Below are 18,978 nucleotides of genomic sequence, written 5' to 3'. Positions count from 1 at the left end.
TCACCCACCGCCAGTGCTCTAACCTACCAATCTGTGGCTGCGAAGTGATCATGTCATACAAATGTACAAAACTGCGTCTGTGAGCTCTGCCTTTGAAATGTATCGGTCTTGTCACTGGCAGATGCTCATAGGCCCACACCTGTAACAATGTGACCCCGCAGCCCAATCCCACTGACCCGTGGTACACAAACTGATGCAGCTCGTAATACAGGTTTGCTAGCACACACAGTCTCCAAGCATATTTGGTGTGTTGTGTCACCAGTGTCTCTAGTGCACCTCCCCAGCCCACAGCCAACCCTCATGTCGCTCTATCAGGACACAAGAACCCATTGATCGCTCCTCCTATCACTGTTGGCAGCGCCAATCCTGTAGCAGTCATGGTGTCCCAAGCCACAAGTCCAGCCCTCATCTCCAGTCCTAGGTCCTAGAACACTCGTCTCAAGGCCTCCCTGTCTCCATCTCGATCGTACGGAATCAACTCCCCATCGATCGGTATCCTCAGGATCCTGTATACATCCTCAAGGGTGACTGTCATCTCACCCATTGGCAAATGAAATGTACAAGTCTCGGAGTGCCACCTCTCCACCAGTGCAGTCAATAGTCCCATGTTCGCCCAAAACTTAGGCACATACAGAATATGTCTCAAACCCATAGCCTCAATCATAGCTCGCTCCTCGACGGTCAGCTTAGGTCGCAATCTCTGTGTCGACGGGAATCTCTCCCGTGACTCCAACATAGGAAAATACTCCTGTAGTCAACCAAATCAATCATGTCAGTCATTGTGGCATTCAATGTTCATCACAAAATGCTACTTTTATCTAAGTGCATATGGCATTCTATCCTAGTGACACTCATTGTTCATCACAAAGTGTTGCTATCTATCCTAGTGACACTCACTAATCATCACAAAGTGTTGCTTCTATCCTAGTGGTACTCCCTGTTCATCACAAAGTACTACGTGTTTTGCACTCCCTATTCATCACAAAGTGTTGCTCACATTTGCACTCACTGTTCATCACAAAGTGTTGCTCATATTTTAGTAATCCCTGTTCATCACAAAGTACTATATCTTGGTACTCACTGTTCATCACAAAGTGCCTTGATCTATCCTAGTCTTCCCTAGAGGACCTGCTTGAGTATATCCTCTCAGCAGCTTATCCAATCGACAGCATATGTTCATCACAGAACTGTCGATTTGACCTAGAAGACACAAATTCACATTTTTGGACACAAACGCACTTGAAGACTGCACAGACGCGCCTGAAAGACACAGACGTGCCTTCTTGGCATAAACGCACCTACATATCACAGACGCGGCCGCATTTGGCACATACGCGTTTTCCATCATAGACGCGCCTGGACGTTTTTTGACATTTTTGGACCCTATTCTAAGCGCATTTATTACCATATCTAGCATGCATTAATGACAACAATAAATGCATCAAAGTACAAGGAGGTTTTGTGGTACTTATCGACTCTCCTGCCTCTGCTGACCTCTGGAATCGGCGAACGCGGTCGAATCTGTGAACAAAGGCCATCGCTGCTGACTGCTGCTGCTCTATCTCACTCTGCACTCTGATCTCTTGGAGGTGTAGATGACAATGAGGATGTATTTCCCTCGTGGTCTATCTTATAGACTGCCCTAGCCCTCATTTCCCAAGTCAGTCTTCATTATCCCGTGACTCTGTCACTTTATCCGGTCAGTCCATTCTATCTCGTCTTTCTTATCGAGAGATTGTCTGCAATCTTTTTAGGCATTTTCATCCAATCTCTCAAGGGGGCATATCATTCCCATCTTGGGGCAACTTTGTATTAGTTCATCTTATCTTCTTTGAAACAACGCGACAAGCCGCATTGTCTCAAAGAGGGGCAAAATGTAGACACCCAAAATTGTCCAGTCTAATTAAATAAATATTTTATTTATTTAATTATCTAAGCCTAATTCTTCTATTAATTAAATAAATCCTTATTTATTTAATTAATTCATTTATCTTCTTCTAGCCTTATTCTCATTTAAATAAATACATTTATTTATTTAAATTATCCTTTTCCTAAATTAAATAAATATCTTATTTATTTAATTATCCCACTTCTTCTATTAATTAAAATAAATCTTTATTTATTTAATTAATTCATTAACCTTTTCTACCCATGACACATGCCATTCATCTCTTAATTCATACACTACCTACCCCTTTCATTATTTTATTATTTCTTCTACCTACCCTCTAATCATAGCCGACCTCCTTTTACACCTCTCATTCTTATCCCTCCATTTCATATAGTGTCTTCTATATAAGGAGATACTTCCTTCATTATCAAACCCTAATGAATTTTATGCATTTGACTACACTACTATCCTACTTGCAACCACATTTCGTTCTTTGTTGAGCTCTTGTGCACATAAAATCTGAGAGCAAATATATCAAACAAGATCAATGGAGATAGGAAGAATGGAGATCCAAACCCTATTGGACATGTGATGGTATAATCTTTGTGATTTCATTTGATTTGCATTGTCTTAGGTAATCTTCATATGTTATGGTGGATCTTTGTTGTTGTTAGGCTAGGGTTTTGTGGTTGAATTCATTTAGCCTTTCAATATCGTTATTATTGTTATCCATTTTCACCATATACACCTATTAGCAACCCATTAATATCCTTTTGGAATTACCATTATATATGCCTATCTCTTTGGACTCTTTGACACCTTTTCAAATCATATTTTTTAATACAATTAATTTTATTATACTTGCATGTCCCATGGTGATATACATTATCATCTACATGGTTCTAACTAATATTTAAGAAAGAATAATGGTTATTATCATCAATGAGAAATAGTGGAAGATAATTAAATTCTAATTCTTATTCAAATCCTAATCAAATCATAACACTAACTCTAACTATTAATCAACTTAATTAATCCCTAAATATAAGCCTAATCCTAATCAAACATTAACTCCAACTCAACTCTAAACCTTAAATAAATTGCAACCCTAATCGAAGCATAATCCTAACCCTTAATATATCCCTAATTGATCCCCAATACTAGTCTTATTCCTCTTCTTATCATACAACCTTGATCCTAACCCTATCTCAAAGTGAACCCTAAACCTAACCATAACCTTTGTAAACTCTAACCCTACAGCTAATCATAAACCTAACACTATCCTTATTTAAAAGTCCAACGTTAACACCAATTGAATATCTTAACCCTCATCTTTACCCCAACCTTAAAACAACTACTAATTCTAAGTCTAACTCTAATCATAACTCTAACCTTAAGTTTACACTAGCCCTAATTCAACTCTAACTATAACCCTAATTGAACCTGAAGTCTAATCATAACCGTTATTGAATGATAACCTCAATTTATGTCTTTAAGTAAATGATATTTAAAAATAATAACTTGGACTTTGCTAGGTAAAGTGTTTAATTACAATTAGATTTAAATTAAGGTTTGCTTTCCATTAGAGATCTCTCTCATCATACTTTACATATATTTATCAAAAGATAGGTATGCTAGTTTTATATTTCTATAATATTAGATTGAATGAAGTTAACTATTAGTATGATAGAGATAGATAGAATAAATTAATAGTTAAACTCAGAGTGAGTGGTAGTTGAGAGGAGAAAATATATTATTATTTTTATTTTTTTTCGTGCATTTAAGTGTCACAAACACATCACATTTAATGATTCTTGTTTTTCTTAACTCATATTTGTGCATCCATTATATAACTGTAATATGCCTTCGACATAAAATTGTATATTGTATATTATATATTGAATTGTGGTTTTATATGCTTAGATAAAGGATTTGTTGAATGATTTATATTTCTAAAGAGTTAGTTTAAGAAAATAAAATAATATTTAAGTAAATAAAATAACTATTTATTTCTTTAAATCTTGAGTAAATAATGTAACTAAATTAAAAATTTAAAAGAAAATAAATTAAAGTAGATTAAAATACATCTATTTCTATAATTAGAATAACTTTTAATTAAAAATAATGTTTGTTCGTTAACTTTTCTTAGATAAGTGGATTGTTGAATGATTTATATGGACTTTAGTAAGGATTAGGTTTTGTTGAGAATGAGATTTGTATCTGATGCTTTGCAAAAAAGATGTTAGGAAACACAAACACAAGACTCAAGAATCAAACGTTAGTGTTAGTATCATAAACGAAATACGATCCTAAGCAAGCATATCAAGAGAGAGATCAAACATTTAATGGAAAGCATGCAAAAACAAAACAAAGACACTAGACCCTTCCAAATGCTTGCCAACATGTTCATAGTTGCTCCTCCCTTGTTCCTCTCCTCTCCAAGTTCCACATGAGTGTAGCCCTCAGCGTTTTGCACTACTATGGAAGTCTTATGGAGAGTCGAGATATTATGAAAATGATCAAAAGATTATGCAAATGCAAGCAAACTAGATATGAGAAAACACCTAATTAAGCTATATTGATTTTAACCAAAATAACAATGTAGATTTTGATTTGCTCCTAAAATGCTCCCTTAAATTTCACTGTAGATTAGATGCATACAAGATTTTTTGATTTGGAGTATGAAGAAATGGGCTTTATTTATAGGAAAAATGGAGAAATGGATGGTTGAGATTGAGTAATCTCAACAAGGGTCGGGATTGATGGGTTTGGGATCCATGTGAGGGCTTTCAACCCAATCCCAGGATGACAAATGTCAACATGAGATGACTTGAGAGGAGAGGGAAGAAGCATTATGTTGGCATATGATGAAGCGGTGATAATGTATGTTGCCATTGATGCCAATAAGTGCTCAAGTAGGTCAACCGGTGTGAAGATCAGAAGCGGTTATGGTCAATCAGGATGGAGTGGACCGGTGTCGGGTTTCACTAAGTGTGACTACCGGTTGGTAGTCTCAGTTCAGCTCTAGGGTTACCGGTTTGTCTTGTGCGGTGCAACCAATGATGTTTTGTGACCAGTTAGTTAAGGAATAAGGATAAGGATAGAGATTCCATGTCAGTTGTGTGCACACGAAGGATTTCTTTGTGGTTCTTGCACGTGAATATTGAATGCATTGAATGCCTACCTCGAGGATGAGCGTTTTTCTTAGTGGTGTGTGAAGAGCGGGTTATTGATTTTCAGATGCGGTGAAGATTAGACAATGCAAAATGCCTTGAGATCTATTTTTTATCATTTCATTCTATGTAATGTGTTTGGATGGTCAGGATTGGACCGCTTGTAAGTATAAACTTGAAATATTTAGGGTTTAGGGTTTATGCTACCGACCTAGTTGTTGTCTATAAGGTCGATGAGTTTTGTTATTGCAGTGGTTGGCAAAAGTTGTATTTGTGTCCACGTGTTGGAGATTTGATACTTGTCAAACCAGAGTGAGGAATCTGCAGAGTGTGATTGCAGAAGAGAGGAACTCAAGAGGATTTGCCTTAGCAAGAAGTGTTATTATCAGATCAGTGTTTTACTTGTTGTCTTCTAACCATTTCAACAAAAGGTAAATCCCTTGACCGGGTAGCTTTAACAAGCTTTGTTGTAAATCCTCTAACCAGGTGGCTCAAGGTTATTGAGTTGTTTAAATCCTCTAGCAAGGTAACTCCTAATAGGGTTTCAACCTTTAACAGGTTATATAGCCATCCCTTAACCGGGTGATCCCTAACAGGATTGGTTCCTAACAGGACCTTTATTATAATTTCTTTAAGCGGACTAGTCTCCTAACAGAGCCGACTTCAAAAGAGTTCACAAACATCTTGTGGGTATTCATTCCCACTTGGGTTTTTCCCATTTGGGTTTCTACGTGAAAAATCTGTGTTATGGGTTGTGAGATTTTCATGCGATGATTGTGTGGTTTTGATTAAGTTAGATATGCATGCATTGTTAAATGGTTGTGGTATTATTGGTACAACTCATGCATGATTATATCAGTGAAGTAGTTATCAAGGTTTGAGATCTATTGAATGTTGTCTGAAGTATTTTTGTTTAACTGGTATAGCTATGGTCAAGTTCAGTGGTGAAGACAACCAGTTAGTTGTGTTTTGATATGACAAAGTGTTGAAACAGTTTTTTGTGTGTACTAATTCACCCCCCCCCCCTCTTAGTACCAGTTAGGACCTTAGTAGTTCATCATTATTCATCAATTGGTATCAAAGCACATCCAGGTCCTCGGTGATATAAGCTTAACTACTTGAGGCAAAAGATCATGTTTTAATGATGAAGAGGGAAGGTCCTAAGTTCAACAGGGACAACTTTAAAATATGGAAGGATAGGATGAAGATATATATCAAGAGTTTGGGTGCACAACACTAGAACTATGTTGAGAATGCCTATGTAATTCCCTCGGGCACTCTAACTGATGATCAGAAAAGAGAGATACAAGAAAATGGGTAAGTCATGGAAGCATTTATTAGCAGCTTGTCTGATGTAGAGTTCATTGATGTACAAGGTAAGGACAATCCGAAAGAAGTATGGGAAAAATTGGAATCCATTTATGGAGGTGATGAACATGTCAAGCAGGCTAAGGAAGAAATCCTTAGAGGAAAGTTTGAAGATATGAGGATGGTTGAAGGAGAGCCCATTCAGCAGTATGGCATAAGAATCAAGACAGTGGTTGGAGAGGTCAAGAGCACTAGTGGAACTATTGATGATGCCACTGTTGTCAGTAAAGTTTTGAGATCAATTTTACCAGTCTATGCAATCAGGGTTGCTGCTATTCAGGAGCTAAGGTCTATCGACAAAACCAAGGTATCTTTAGACTATATTATTGCAAAGTTGACTGCATATGAATTGAATGGCTATGATGGTAGTGTTCAGAAGACCAAGTCATCCTTTAGAGCATTTGCTTCTTCCGCACCGACCAGGAAAGGAAAAGAGGTAAGTACCAGTTATGAATCTAGGCCAAGCAGAGATATGGACGATGAGGAGATTTTGATGGAGTTTGAATCTCTTCTTGCCAAGAGACTTCCAAAAGGCACCGGAAAATACAGAGGTAATCTTCCTCTGAAGTGTTTTTCCTGCAATAAGATAGGACATATAGTTGTTAATTGTCCTAAAAATGACAATAAGGATAAACCGGAGAGGTTTAGGAAGTATAAAGGAGTAGGTAGGAGAAATTGTCTTGTTGCAGTGGATGGAGGTGCTACCGATGAGGAATCTGAGGATGAAGAGAATGAGGAAATAATGTTTGTGGCTATCAAAGAAGATTTGTTTGACCAGAAAGCCCTTGTCTCACATATTGACAACTCCAATGAGTGGATCATTGATAGCGAGTGTTCTCACCACATGATCGATGACCGAAGAAAGTTTCTGTCTCTTGAAGAATATGATGGTGGTGTTTTCCGGTTTGGAAATGATGCATCTTGCACGGTGAAAGGAAAAGGATCCATCTCACTAAATGGAAAGAGCAGTGTGGATGATGTCTACTAGGTGGAAGGCCTTAAGAATAATCTTTTGAGTGTTTCTCAACCGAACGACAAAGGACTCATACTGGAATTCAAAGGTGGAGTCTGTAGAATAATTGGAAAAAGTGGTGAACTTATCGCCACCGATAAGCAGACCAGAGGAAACCTATTTTAGCTTAATGCCAAGATTAGTCAGTGCCTGATGGTGAAATTTGATGACAGTTCGATATGGCATAGGATACTTTGTCATATAAATTTTGACAATATTGTAAAGGCTAGTAAGATCAAGGCAGTAAGAGGATTGCCTTTGCTGAACAAACCAGAAAATGCCTTGTGCAAAGAATGCCAACTTGGGAAGATGTCTTCGTCAACATTCAAAGGTTAGACTTTTTCCGTGGAGAACTTACTTGATCTAGTGCACACCGATCTATGTGGTCCGATGAAAACTAGAATCATTCAGGGAGATCGGTACTTCATGATTCTTACCAATGATTGTTCAAGAATGATGTGGGTCATGTTCTTGAAAGACAAATCTGAGGCATTTGGAAAGTTCAAAGCCTTTAGGGCATTGGTGGAGAAGGAGAGTGATAGAAGGATAAAATTCCTAAGGACCGATCAGGGAGGTGAATTCACTTCTGATGAATTCAATAAGTACCATGAGGAGAATGGGATTAAGAGGCAATTGTCTACCCCAAGGACACCACAGTAGAATGGTATAGCAAAAAGAAACAACAGGACTGTGGTTGAAGCGGCTAGAACTATGTTGATGCAAGGAAATGTCACTCACACATTTTGGAGAGAAGCGGTGAGCACTGCAGTCTATACCATGAACCGGCTACTCATTAAGAAAGGTAAATACAAAACCCCCTATGCGTACTGGAATGGGAGAACTCCCAATGTGAGTTATTTCAAAGTGTTTGGGAGTAAATGTTATATCAGGAGAGGTGAGCACCTAAGTAAGTTTGATGCTAAGTGTGATGAAGGAATATTTCTGGGATATTCCACTAAAAGCAAAGCTCTCAAGTGCTACAACAATAGGACTCAGAAGATTGTTGAAAGTATATATGTCAGGGTTGATGAATCCCCTGAGAAGCCTGAGGAAACCGGTAGCGAGAAAACGGAAGATGAACCGGGTTTAGCCTTCTAGGAATCAGTTAAGAAAGAAACAAGTGACAAACACTGCAAAGACCTTAGTGTTTCTATACTGGTAGAAGCTTCAGTGGGTGAAGAAGAAGATGAAGCAGAAAAAGAAGAGGAAAAGCAAGCGGAACTTGCTACGGTCATTCCTAGGTATGTAAGACTGCATCATGATCCGAAGAAGATCATAGGAGACAAAGATGCAAGAATACTTAGAAGGAGAAAGGTGAAAGAAAATTCTTGCATGATTTCAAAATTTGAGCCTAAGACCGCTAGAGAGGCACTTATCGATGAAGACTGGATAAAGTCAATGGAAGAGGAGTTGGACCATATAGAGAAGAATGCAACATGGTTCTTGGTACCTAGACCAGAACGCAAGAATGTCATAGGTACCAAATGGGTCTTCGGGAATAATCTAAATGAAGAAGGCACAGTGGTAAGGAACAAGGCAAGACTTGTATGCAAGGGATATGCTCAGGAAGAAGGAGAAGACTATGGAGAAACCTTTGCCCCAGTGGCTAGACTGGAAGGTGTCTGAATGTTACTTGCACTTGCAGCATTTAAGAGATTTAAGGTATACCAGATGGATGTGAAGTCTTCCTTCTTGAATGGAATCCTGGAGGAAGAAGTGTATATTGAGCAACCAGATGGATTTTCTTTCTTAGAAGATAGTGACATGGTGCGCAGATTACACAAGGCCCTCTATGGATTGAAACAGGCACCAAGGATATGGTACGAATGGTTACACTCTCATCTTGTGAAGATAGAATTTTAGAGAACAAGTGAGGATAGCAACATCTACCTGAAATCTGAAGGTGGTCGAATTCTGATATGTGAAGTATGTGTAGATGATATAATCTTCGGTTGAGATGATGATATGAGTCATGCATTTGCAGATGTGATGAAAAAGGAGCTTGAGATGTCTCTGATTGGAGAGATAAAGTTTTTCATTGCTCTATAGATTCAATAGATGAAAGAGGGTATCTTCATTACCCAGTCCAAGTATATCAAAGAGGTATTGAAGACCTTTGGCATGGAGGAGAGCAAACTGGTTGGAATGTCGATGGTGATCGGCTGCAAACTAACAAAGGAGGATAATACAACGTTGGTTGATGAGAAGGAGTATCGTTCAATGATCGGTAAGTTGCACTATATGGTGCACAATGGACTAGATATTGCTCATGTAGTGGGCATAGTGGCCCATTTTCAGAAGAGTCCAAGAGAATCCCACTTGGTAGCGGTAAAGAGGATTCTTAGATACCTGAAAGGGACAGTTGATTATGGATTGTGGTATCCATACAATGGCGACTTTGAACCCAAAGTGTTTATCGATGCAGATTGGGTAGGTAATGTGGACGACCTGAAGAGCACAACCGGTGGAGCATTCTTCCTTGGTGGAAGACTAGTCTCGTGGACAAGCAAGAAGCAGAGTTGTATTTCCCAGTCTACGGCTAAAGCGCAGTATGTGGCAACATTTATGAACCGCACTTAGGCAATCTAGATGAAGCATGTACTTAATGGCTTCAAAGTGATTATATCTGAACCGGTGAGTATATTTTATGATAATACCAGTGCAATAAATATTTCCAAAAATCTGGTATTGCATGCTAGGACCAAGCATATTGAGCTTAACTATCATTTCTTGAGAGAAAAGGTTCAGAATAAAGAGGCTGTGTTAGAACACGTTTCCAGTAAGGAGCAGCTAGCAGACATATTCACTAAGCCCTTACCGAAGACTACATTTATCTATTTGAGAGGTGCATTAGGGGTTCTTCCCCTTCATGAAGTAAATTAAAGATGTGTGCTCCACATCAGTCAGGTACTAGTGTATCATATCTTACAGGATTGATTTGTTGAAGGATGCTACTCCATAGGGGGAGTAGCATAGTGGAGCCCGGAAGCTTGTGCCTCCACTTTGGCATTGTTGTCAAAGGGGGAGAAGATATATGTTTCAAGGTCAATATGTGAAGGAGAGATGAAATAATTGGTGTGAGAAGTGATTGAGCAAAGTGCACACTAACCATTCCAGGTGGTGGTGGTGGTGATCTTTTAAGTTGAACCGATATATGTTATTGAGAATGGTGCAGATACTGAGCAATGATACACTGAGTATTGCCATCAATGCCAAAGGGGGAGATTGTTGGCATAAGATGAAGCGGTGATAATGTATGTTGTCATTGATGTCAATAAGTGCTCAAGTAGGTGAGCTGGTATGAAGATCAGAAGTGCTTATGGTCAACCGGGATGGAGTGGACTGGTGTCAGGGCTCACTAAGTGTGACTACTAGTTGGTAGTCTCAGTTTAGCTCTAGGGTTACCGGTTTGGCTTGTGTGGTGCAACCGATGATGTTTTGTGACCAGTTAGTTAAGGGATAAGGATAAGGATTGATATTCCATGTCAATTGTGTGCACGTGAAGGATTTCTTTATGGTTCTTGCATGTGAAGATTGATTGCATTGAATGCCTACCTCAAGAATGAGCATTTTTCTTAGTGGTGTGTGAAGAGCATGTGATGGGTTATTGATTTTCAGATGCGGTGAAGATTGGATAATGCAAAATATCTTGAGATCTGTTTTAGATCATTTCATTCTATATAATGTGTTTGGACAGTCAGGATTGGATCGCTTGTAAGTGTAAACCTGAAATATTTAGGGTTTAGGGTTTATGCTACCGACCTAGTTGTTGTCTATAAGGTCGATGAGTTTTGTTATTGCAGTGGCTGGAAAAAGTTGTATTTGTGTCCGTGTGTTGGAGATTTGATACTTGTCAAACCAGAGTGAGGAATCTACAGAGTGTGATTGCAGAAGAGAGGAACTCAAAAGGATCTACCTTAGCAAGAAGTGTTGTTATCAGATCGGTGTTTTACCTATTGTCTTCTAACCATTTCAACAGAAGGTAAATCCCTTGACTGGGTAGCTTTAATAGGCTTTGTTGTAAATCCTCTAACCACATGGCTCAAGGTTATTGAGTTATTTAAATCCTCTAGAGAAGTAACTCCTAACAGGGTTTCAACCTTTAACAGGGTATATAGTCATCCCTTAACCGGGTGATCCCTAAAAGGATCGATTCCTAATAGGACCTTTATTGTAAATTCTTTAACCGGACTAGGCTCCTAATAGGGTGGTTCAAAAGAGTTCACAAATAGCTTGTGGGTATTCATTCCCACCATGGTTTTTCCCATTTGGGTTTCCACGTGAAAAATCTGTGTGTTATGGGTTGTGAGATTTTCATGTGATGATTGTGTGGTTTTGATTAAGTTAGATATGCATGCATTGTTAAATGGTTGTGGTATTATTGGTACAACTCATGCATGATTATATCAGTGAAGTAGTTATCAAGGTTTGAGATCTATTGAATGTTGTCTGAAGTATTTTTGTTTAACCGGTATAGTTATGGTCAAGTTCAGTGGTGAAGACAACTAGTCAGCTGTGTTTCGATATGACAAAGTGTTGAAGCAGTTTTTTGTGTGTATTGATTCACCCCCCCCCCCCCTCTCAGTACCGGTTAGGACCTTAGTAGTTCATCATTATTCATCACATTAAATTCTTGAGATGATATGAAGGCTACCTTAGGAGGTAAGGTTAGGCTTGAGTTGAAAGAATAAAGTCTTTATTCAATGAATAATGCCTTTATCCAATGGACAAACTCTTGTGCAAGAGTTAGTGGGGATAACCATGGTCAAAGCAATAAATGCTTGAAGAGATTCATGAGTTAAATGGGGGTTGAGTTAGAGGGGAAGTGTCTAACCATGTGGGTGAGTGGAGTTAACCATTAATGGCTATGTAAGAGCCATAAATGGTTATGTAAGAACCATTAATGGTTTGAAAGACTTTAGGGGTTAACTTGTTGGAGGCATAAAGCATTTAATACTTTTCAAAGACTTTGGAGGCTTTGAAAAGTGACTCCAAGTTGCTTAATAATGTGACAATAATTAGAGAGGGTGATTGGGCTAATTTAGAATGGTTTAGAAGAATTTAGAAAGTAGTTAGAAGAGTCTAGAAGGGGATTTAGGATGCAAGTGGGTTTAGTGGGTGAGGGAAAATAGGATTTTAATTAAAATAAAATTAGTTTATTTCAACAAAATAGGTGCAACTTGCATTTGTAGGAGAATGCGAGTGGGGGGTAGTTTAGGGATTTAAATAAATGTTTTATTATTTATTTAAAAGAGGAAAGGGGGTTAAATTAAATAAATATGTTTTATTCATTTAATTGATTTAGAGTGTAGCTTAATGAATTAATTTAAATAAATTGAATAATTTATTTAATTAATAGGAGAAGAGGTTGAGGATGAAATTAATTAAATATTAATTTAAATAACTAATTATTGATGGTTAAATAATCAAATAAATAGTAAATACTCATTTAATTAAGTGGACAGATTTATGTGACTATAGTATCATTATCAACAAATATGATCAAGGTTGTTTACTTAGATCTATTTTGAACAATGTTTAAATTTAAAAAAAATTCAAAAAAAAATCTATATAAACAACCTTTAATTCATTTGAGAATCATTTAAGAATTATTTGAGATAATGAGGTTGGTGTCACATTGATTGAATAGAGTTGGTTGATTGATTCTCTAACTCTTTTTTTTCTTCAATTAAATTTTGATTTAAGAATAAAAATCATAATAAATATATGATTAGTGTTTACAAGAATGAAAGAGAAAGGGCAAGATTATACTATTTCTATTTATTAAAATTTACAGTCTTGTTTATGGGAAGTAGAAATGCGAGAGTGCAAAATTCGAGTAAATGGATACTCTTAAATAGAATACAAAAAAGAGGATCTTATCAATGTTACTTTTTCTATTTTGAAACAATTAGAAAAATTAAAGAATGAAACCACTCACTTTGAAAAAAGAAAGAGTAATCGAGCAGGTTTGACAACAAATTTCTCATTAAGTTATTCAAAGAGCTCTAGGAACTCTGAATAGTTGTTTGAATAGCAGGTTACATTTATGTACGATTGAGCATAATATTGACCTACTTCTAGCCAAATCATAATAAATATAATTAGTGTTCGCAAGAATGAAAGAAGGATAAGATTATCCTATTTCTATTTATTATAATTTATTTTACTACTAAATAAAATAACGCCATTTGTATTTTATATAATATTAATATAGTCGAAACAATATTGACTGATTGAAAAATTGCATTACATAATCACGTTGATGTTTATAAAATCATCTAAAAAGAAACATGAACCAGAAAGATTCATTTTGTTGTGTTTGCATGTTAATTTTAGAAACAAATATATTTGAGCTCAAAAAAAGAAAACCATTTGAGAAATATCAAATTCTATTTTCACTATAATTTATGTGGTAGGTTACACCAATAGTAATATATATTAACAATATATTGGAGGGTATAAATCAAAGGAATAATGATAATAATTTATAGTATGTCACAGTAAATATAAATCAACAGTTGAGATCCTCTTTGTAAATCCCCTTTATTCTAGAATAGTAATTGTCGACTTGAATCCTAGAGCTACGTCTAACCCTAATTGAGACCTAATACTAATACTAATACTAATACTAATCCTAACCCTAACCTAACCTTTATTTTATGAAAATCTTAATTTTAAGCAATCGTTAACCCTAACCTTAAACTAATCTTAACCCTAACCCTTGCTACAATTAAAAGATGGTACATATTATTTTATTTTGGTATATATTAGTAAATATTTAAATTAGCTTAAGGATTGTAATTCAATTCACAAATAATAATATTCTACATATTGTAATAAAATAATTTTATAAATTTTCCAATCATTTTTTATTGTAAAATAAATTTAAAATCATTTAAATTTTTAATATTTGTTAAAATTTAATATTTTATTTATTTATTTTGAAATATAAAATTTTCTATGATGACAACAAAATAATATGAATATTAACCTCTTGTTTATTTATATTTATATTATAATCAATTTCAACAATTTGTTTTAAATATAAAAACTATAAAAGTTGGGTTAAATTGTAAAAATAATATAAGCGGGTATCTAAAGTTTCCAATACCATCATGTTCTAATCATTACCACCAAAAACAATGTCATCAACATGAGTAACTACAACAAACATATGCTCACCTATTGATTTGAAATACAAATTACTACCAATACTGCCTATGTTGAATCCTTGCTACTAAAGGCACTGATCTAACCTAGAATACCAAGCCCTTGGTGTCTATTTTACTCCACATAAGTCTTTCTTCAATCTGCAAACATATCCTTCATTATCTAGTGACTAAAAACCTTTCATTAATCTATATACAACTCATCTTCCAAATTTTCATTCAGAATTGTTGATTTCACATCCATTTGCCAAACTTTGAAGTTCTTGTAAACAAAGAATGCTAAGAACATTCTAATGACTTCCAATCTAGCTACAGGGGTGAATGTCTCTTCGAGATCGATTCCCTCAACTTGGGCATACCCTTTGAAAACAAGCCTTTCTTGATTTCTTACAAATTTTCCATCCTCATTAAGTTTGTTTCTAAACACCCATTTAAAGCTAATCACATTCTTATTTGTACATCTAGGAACTAACTCCCATGTTTTATTCTTCACAATTTGGCTTAAATCCTCTTTCATTGCCTTAATCTAACTTTAATCCATGTTGGCTTCATTGTAGGTCTTAGATTCAACTTTAGATAGAAAAGAAAGATGAACTACTTCATCATTTGATTTTGCAACTCATCTTCTTGTTTGAACCCCACCACCTTCGTATCCTATAATCTATTATTCAAGATGATTTTTTTTCACAAACTTAGAAGAAGTCTTTTCAATAATCTTTCACCTCCATTTTTAAAATATTTTCCAACAACATGTTCACGAACCTTTTCATTATCATTTTCAACAACATTTTCATATTCATTGTCATCAACAAGTTCTTATCAAAATTCCTCTTTATCATTTTGTTGCACAATTTTATCAATCTTTACATTAACACTCTCTACAACCTTTTTCAATACGTTGTTTGAGTGGAGTATCCAAGAAATAATCTTGCATCACATCTGGATTCAAAATAACCCAAACCATCTTCATCCTTTTTAATAGAACACCTACTGCCAAAAACCCTAGAATATTTAAAAGAAGCAAGTATGTCATACCATAATTCATAGGGATTTTTCTTATTGTTTGACCTTAATTGTACTCTATTAAGAGTTATACTATTGTATCTACTGCTTCAACCCAAAACTTATCAGATATCTAGGCCTCATTAAGTAGGATTCTTGCCATTTCTTTGATCATTGCATTTCTTCTCTCAACTACACCATTTTGTTGTGGTGTTTGTGTTGCAAAGTAATGTCTTTTGATGCCATTTTTTTCGGAATATTCATCAAATCTATTAGAGATAAACTTGCCACCTCTATGTGATCTAAGAAATTTAAATGTTAAATCACTTTCCTTTTCAACCATTGCTCTAAAAAAATGGAATCATTCAATCTTCATAATTTTCTTTTAAAAACATTACCCATGTCATTCTAGAAAAATCATCGACAAATAACATTAAATATTTTTCATTTTCAAACCCTTAGTTCTTGTGGAACCACATAGATTAGTATGAACTAATTCTAAGGGATTTGAAACTCACTCTTGTTTGCTTTCCTTGTTGACATTCTTTACAAATAGTGTTTTTAGACTTTGTAATTTTATGCATGTCTTATAGAATTCATAGAACTTATCTTGAAAATATTATCAAAATTAACATGTCCTAATCAGCTATGCCAAAGCCAACTTCATCAACTTGCCCCAACAAACATTTTTTACCTTTTACCTCTATGAGATCATAAACATTGCTTCTTGTTCTTTGAGCTTCTTCAATTAACTTTCCTAGCTTAACATTTTTTATTTCACATCCTTAAGCATTAAATATTACAAAGTATCCATTATCACACATTTGACTAACACTTAGAAAATTATAGTTTAGTCCTTCTACATACCAAACATTGTGTGTTTCTAAAGTATCATTAATGTTGAAAGAATGTTTACCACGAATCTGAATTGAAGATCTGTCTCCAAACCACAATTCCAATTAGTAAACTTAGTGTCTACTATCCATAATTTTTCCCTTTTAGCATGCAAAGTAGTCTAAACAATCATGGATTTTTCAGACTTCTTTCCTCTTCCACACTTTTTCTATTTCTTTCTTGAAAGTTTCAGGACTATCTAGAAACTTTGGTGCAGGAGCACCCTCATGCTCAAAATGCTCAAATTTGGGTTTTTGTATTGTTTTGTGTTTTTTAATGTAAATAAGGTCATTTTGGACCATCAGAGATCATATGGGATCATTTTGTGAAGTTTTAGGCCAATAAGGTAAAAGATGTAAAAGTTGTTCAAATATTGTCAAAGTTGTAATGACAACTTTTCAAAGTTGTAATGCAAATTTTTAATATGTTGTTAAAGGGTAGTTGAAGGTTGGTTGGGGGTGATAAACTAATTCTTATAGAATAAATATGTCTTTCAACCACGACCCTAGGGATTGATGAATTTTGGAATGAAGATGGGAGTCAATTTGGAGCAATTTTCCTTGTGTTTTACTGTAATATTATTGTTATTTCATTTGGTATGGATTGCACAATGAATTTAATGACCTGAGCCATAGTTTAATTGAAATACATGTGAATATACTTTCCATTTCCCTAAGTCCCATTAAATTTCATCAAGTATTTTGAAATATATTGCATTTTTTGTATAGACGGGTTGAAAGATTGTATTTTTTTGTGTTAATAGTCTATAAAAATGAATGGTATGAATTTGTATTGATTTATTTTGGTTTTAAATTAATGGAAAGGATGGATACATGATTCTTATTTCATATTCTTTTGGTTTGATCAAATTTCATTTATTTATGCATGAGTTATCCCCTTTTTGGTGAGAGCAAGTTTGGGATGAAGCTAGGGTTTCCAGTAAGACAAAAAAAATCCATAACTTCTTTTTCCACTATTGGATCTTGATACAATTTGGATGAAAAGTCTGTATATATGTTATATTCAATCTCACTGAAGCGATTGAATTAATCATTTTTTTTTGTAAAAGTTATTAATGACTATTATTTTCATATTACAGTATGGCAGTTTGAAAAATCTAGTTCAATGAGGGTTTGATATTGTAATGTTTTGTTTTTGTTCTAATCATTGGAAGAATTAAATGTACATTAAATACATCCAAAGGAGTATGTGAGGATTTGTCCAATTCATAGTTGCATTGTAGAATGTCACCAAAAAAGGAGTTGTTTATGATCATTTATGCCTCACAATAAATGTTTCCATGTCATTTGATATTTACAAAGACTATATGTTCAAGGATTCCAAGTTAGGCCAATGCTAGTGGTCTAGGGAAGAGCACCTAGTTTGCACCTATGTAGGAGTTGGTGAGAACCTCTAGAATTTTTGTGTATTCGAAATATTAGTATTTAGTGGTCTAGGGAAGAGCAACTAGTTTGCACCTATGTAGGAGTTGGTGAGAAACTCTAGAATTGTTGTGTATTCGAAATATTAGTATTTCTTCCTTTGAATCAAATTGGTATCAGAGCTAGAAAACCTTGAGAGTTCAAGGTATGCACCAAGACAAGAGAGTTGTGAGTAATTTTTTTGCAGGTATGAAAGAGAGTTGGTGACTAATAAACTCCAATAGTGATAAAACTGGGTGGAAGTTGTGTAAATTTCTTCCACTGGGAGGAAGTGGGTAGAAGAGGTCTTGGAGAGTGCATATTCCATAATCATGTTGGGTAGAGGATAGTTGTGTGTGTGAAGGTACTGGGATACCAAAAAAATGGACATGTTGACGAGACTAGTCCGTGGAGACTTGTAGAGTAAGGAGTTGCCAAGCAAGAAACAAGCAATGTGAAGAGAAAGGAGTGAGATGAAGAAGAAAGATGAGAAATTAAAAGAAATAAACATTCAACAACAGAGAAAAAGATATGACAAGATTTGAAACAACTACAAAAAACATTTGATGAAAGAATACAAAGCATAGTAACAAGTGAGTGGAGTTGGAACATCACCGCTAACAAAATTGTCAAGTGACCAATAAAGGAAATTGTGGAAAGAAGAAGAATGGGCTCTGCAACTAGGTGATGGCCCTGGGCAAGAATTTTTTTTCAAAACCACCATAGGAATGGTGGCAGAGGTCAAAGCAGTGGGCACCAGAGGTATGATCTACTAGGGAAGAACAATGGTATTTCAAAAAGGGAGGACAGTTTCCGTCGGGCCCACAGACCACTACAAACCAAATACAAATTCTCCAAACCTAACTAGAAACCATTCACGTGGCCAAAAAAGTTGAACAAGGGGAAACAGGAAACCTTTACTATATGTGAAGTGTTGTGAAATATGGATCAAAGAATAATGACAGCGATTCTGGAAGACTGATTGCCATGAGTTATTGATCGTTTCCATCATTGAATCCGGTTTAAATATAAGAGGAAAGGTTGC

This window comes from Cryptomeria japonica, chromosome 3 (assembly GCF_030272615.1).
Source record: "Cryptomeria japonica chromosome 3, Sugi_1.0, whole genome shotgun sequence".
NCBI classification, from domain to species: Eukaryota; Viridiplantae; Streptophyta; class Pinopsida; order Cupressales; family Cupressaceae; genus Cryptomeria; species Cryptomeria japonica.
The sequence above is the reverse complement of the archived record's forward strand: the minus strand, read 5'-3'. Positions refer to the sequence as shown.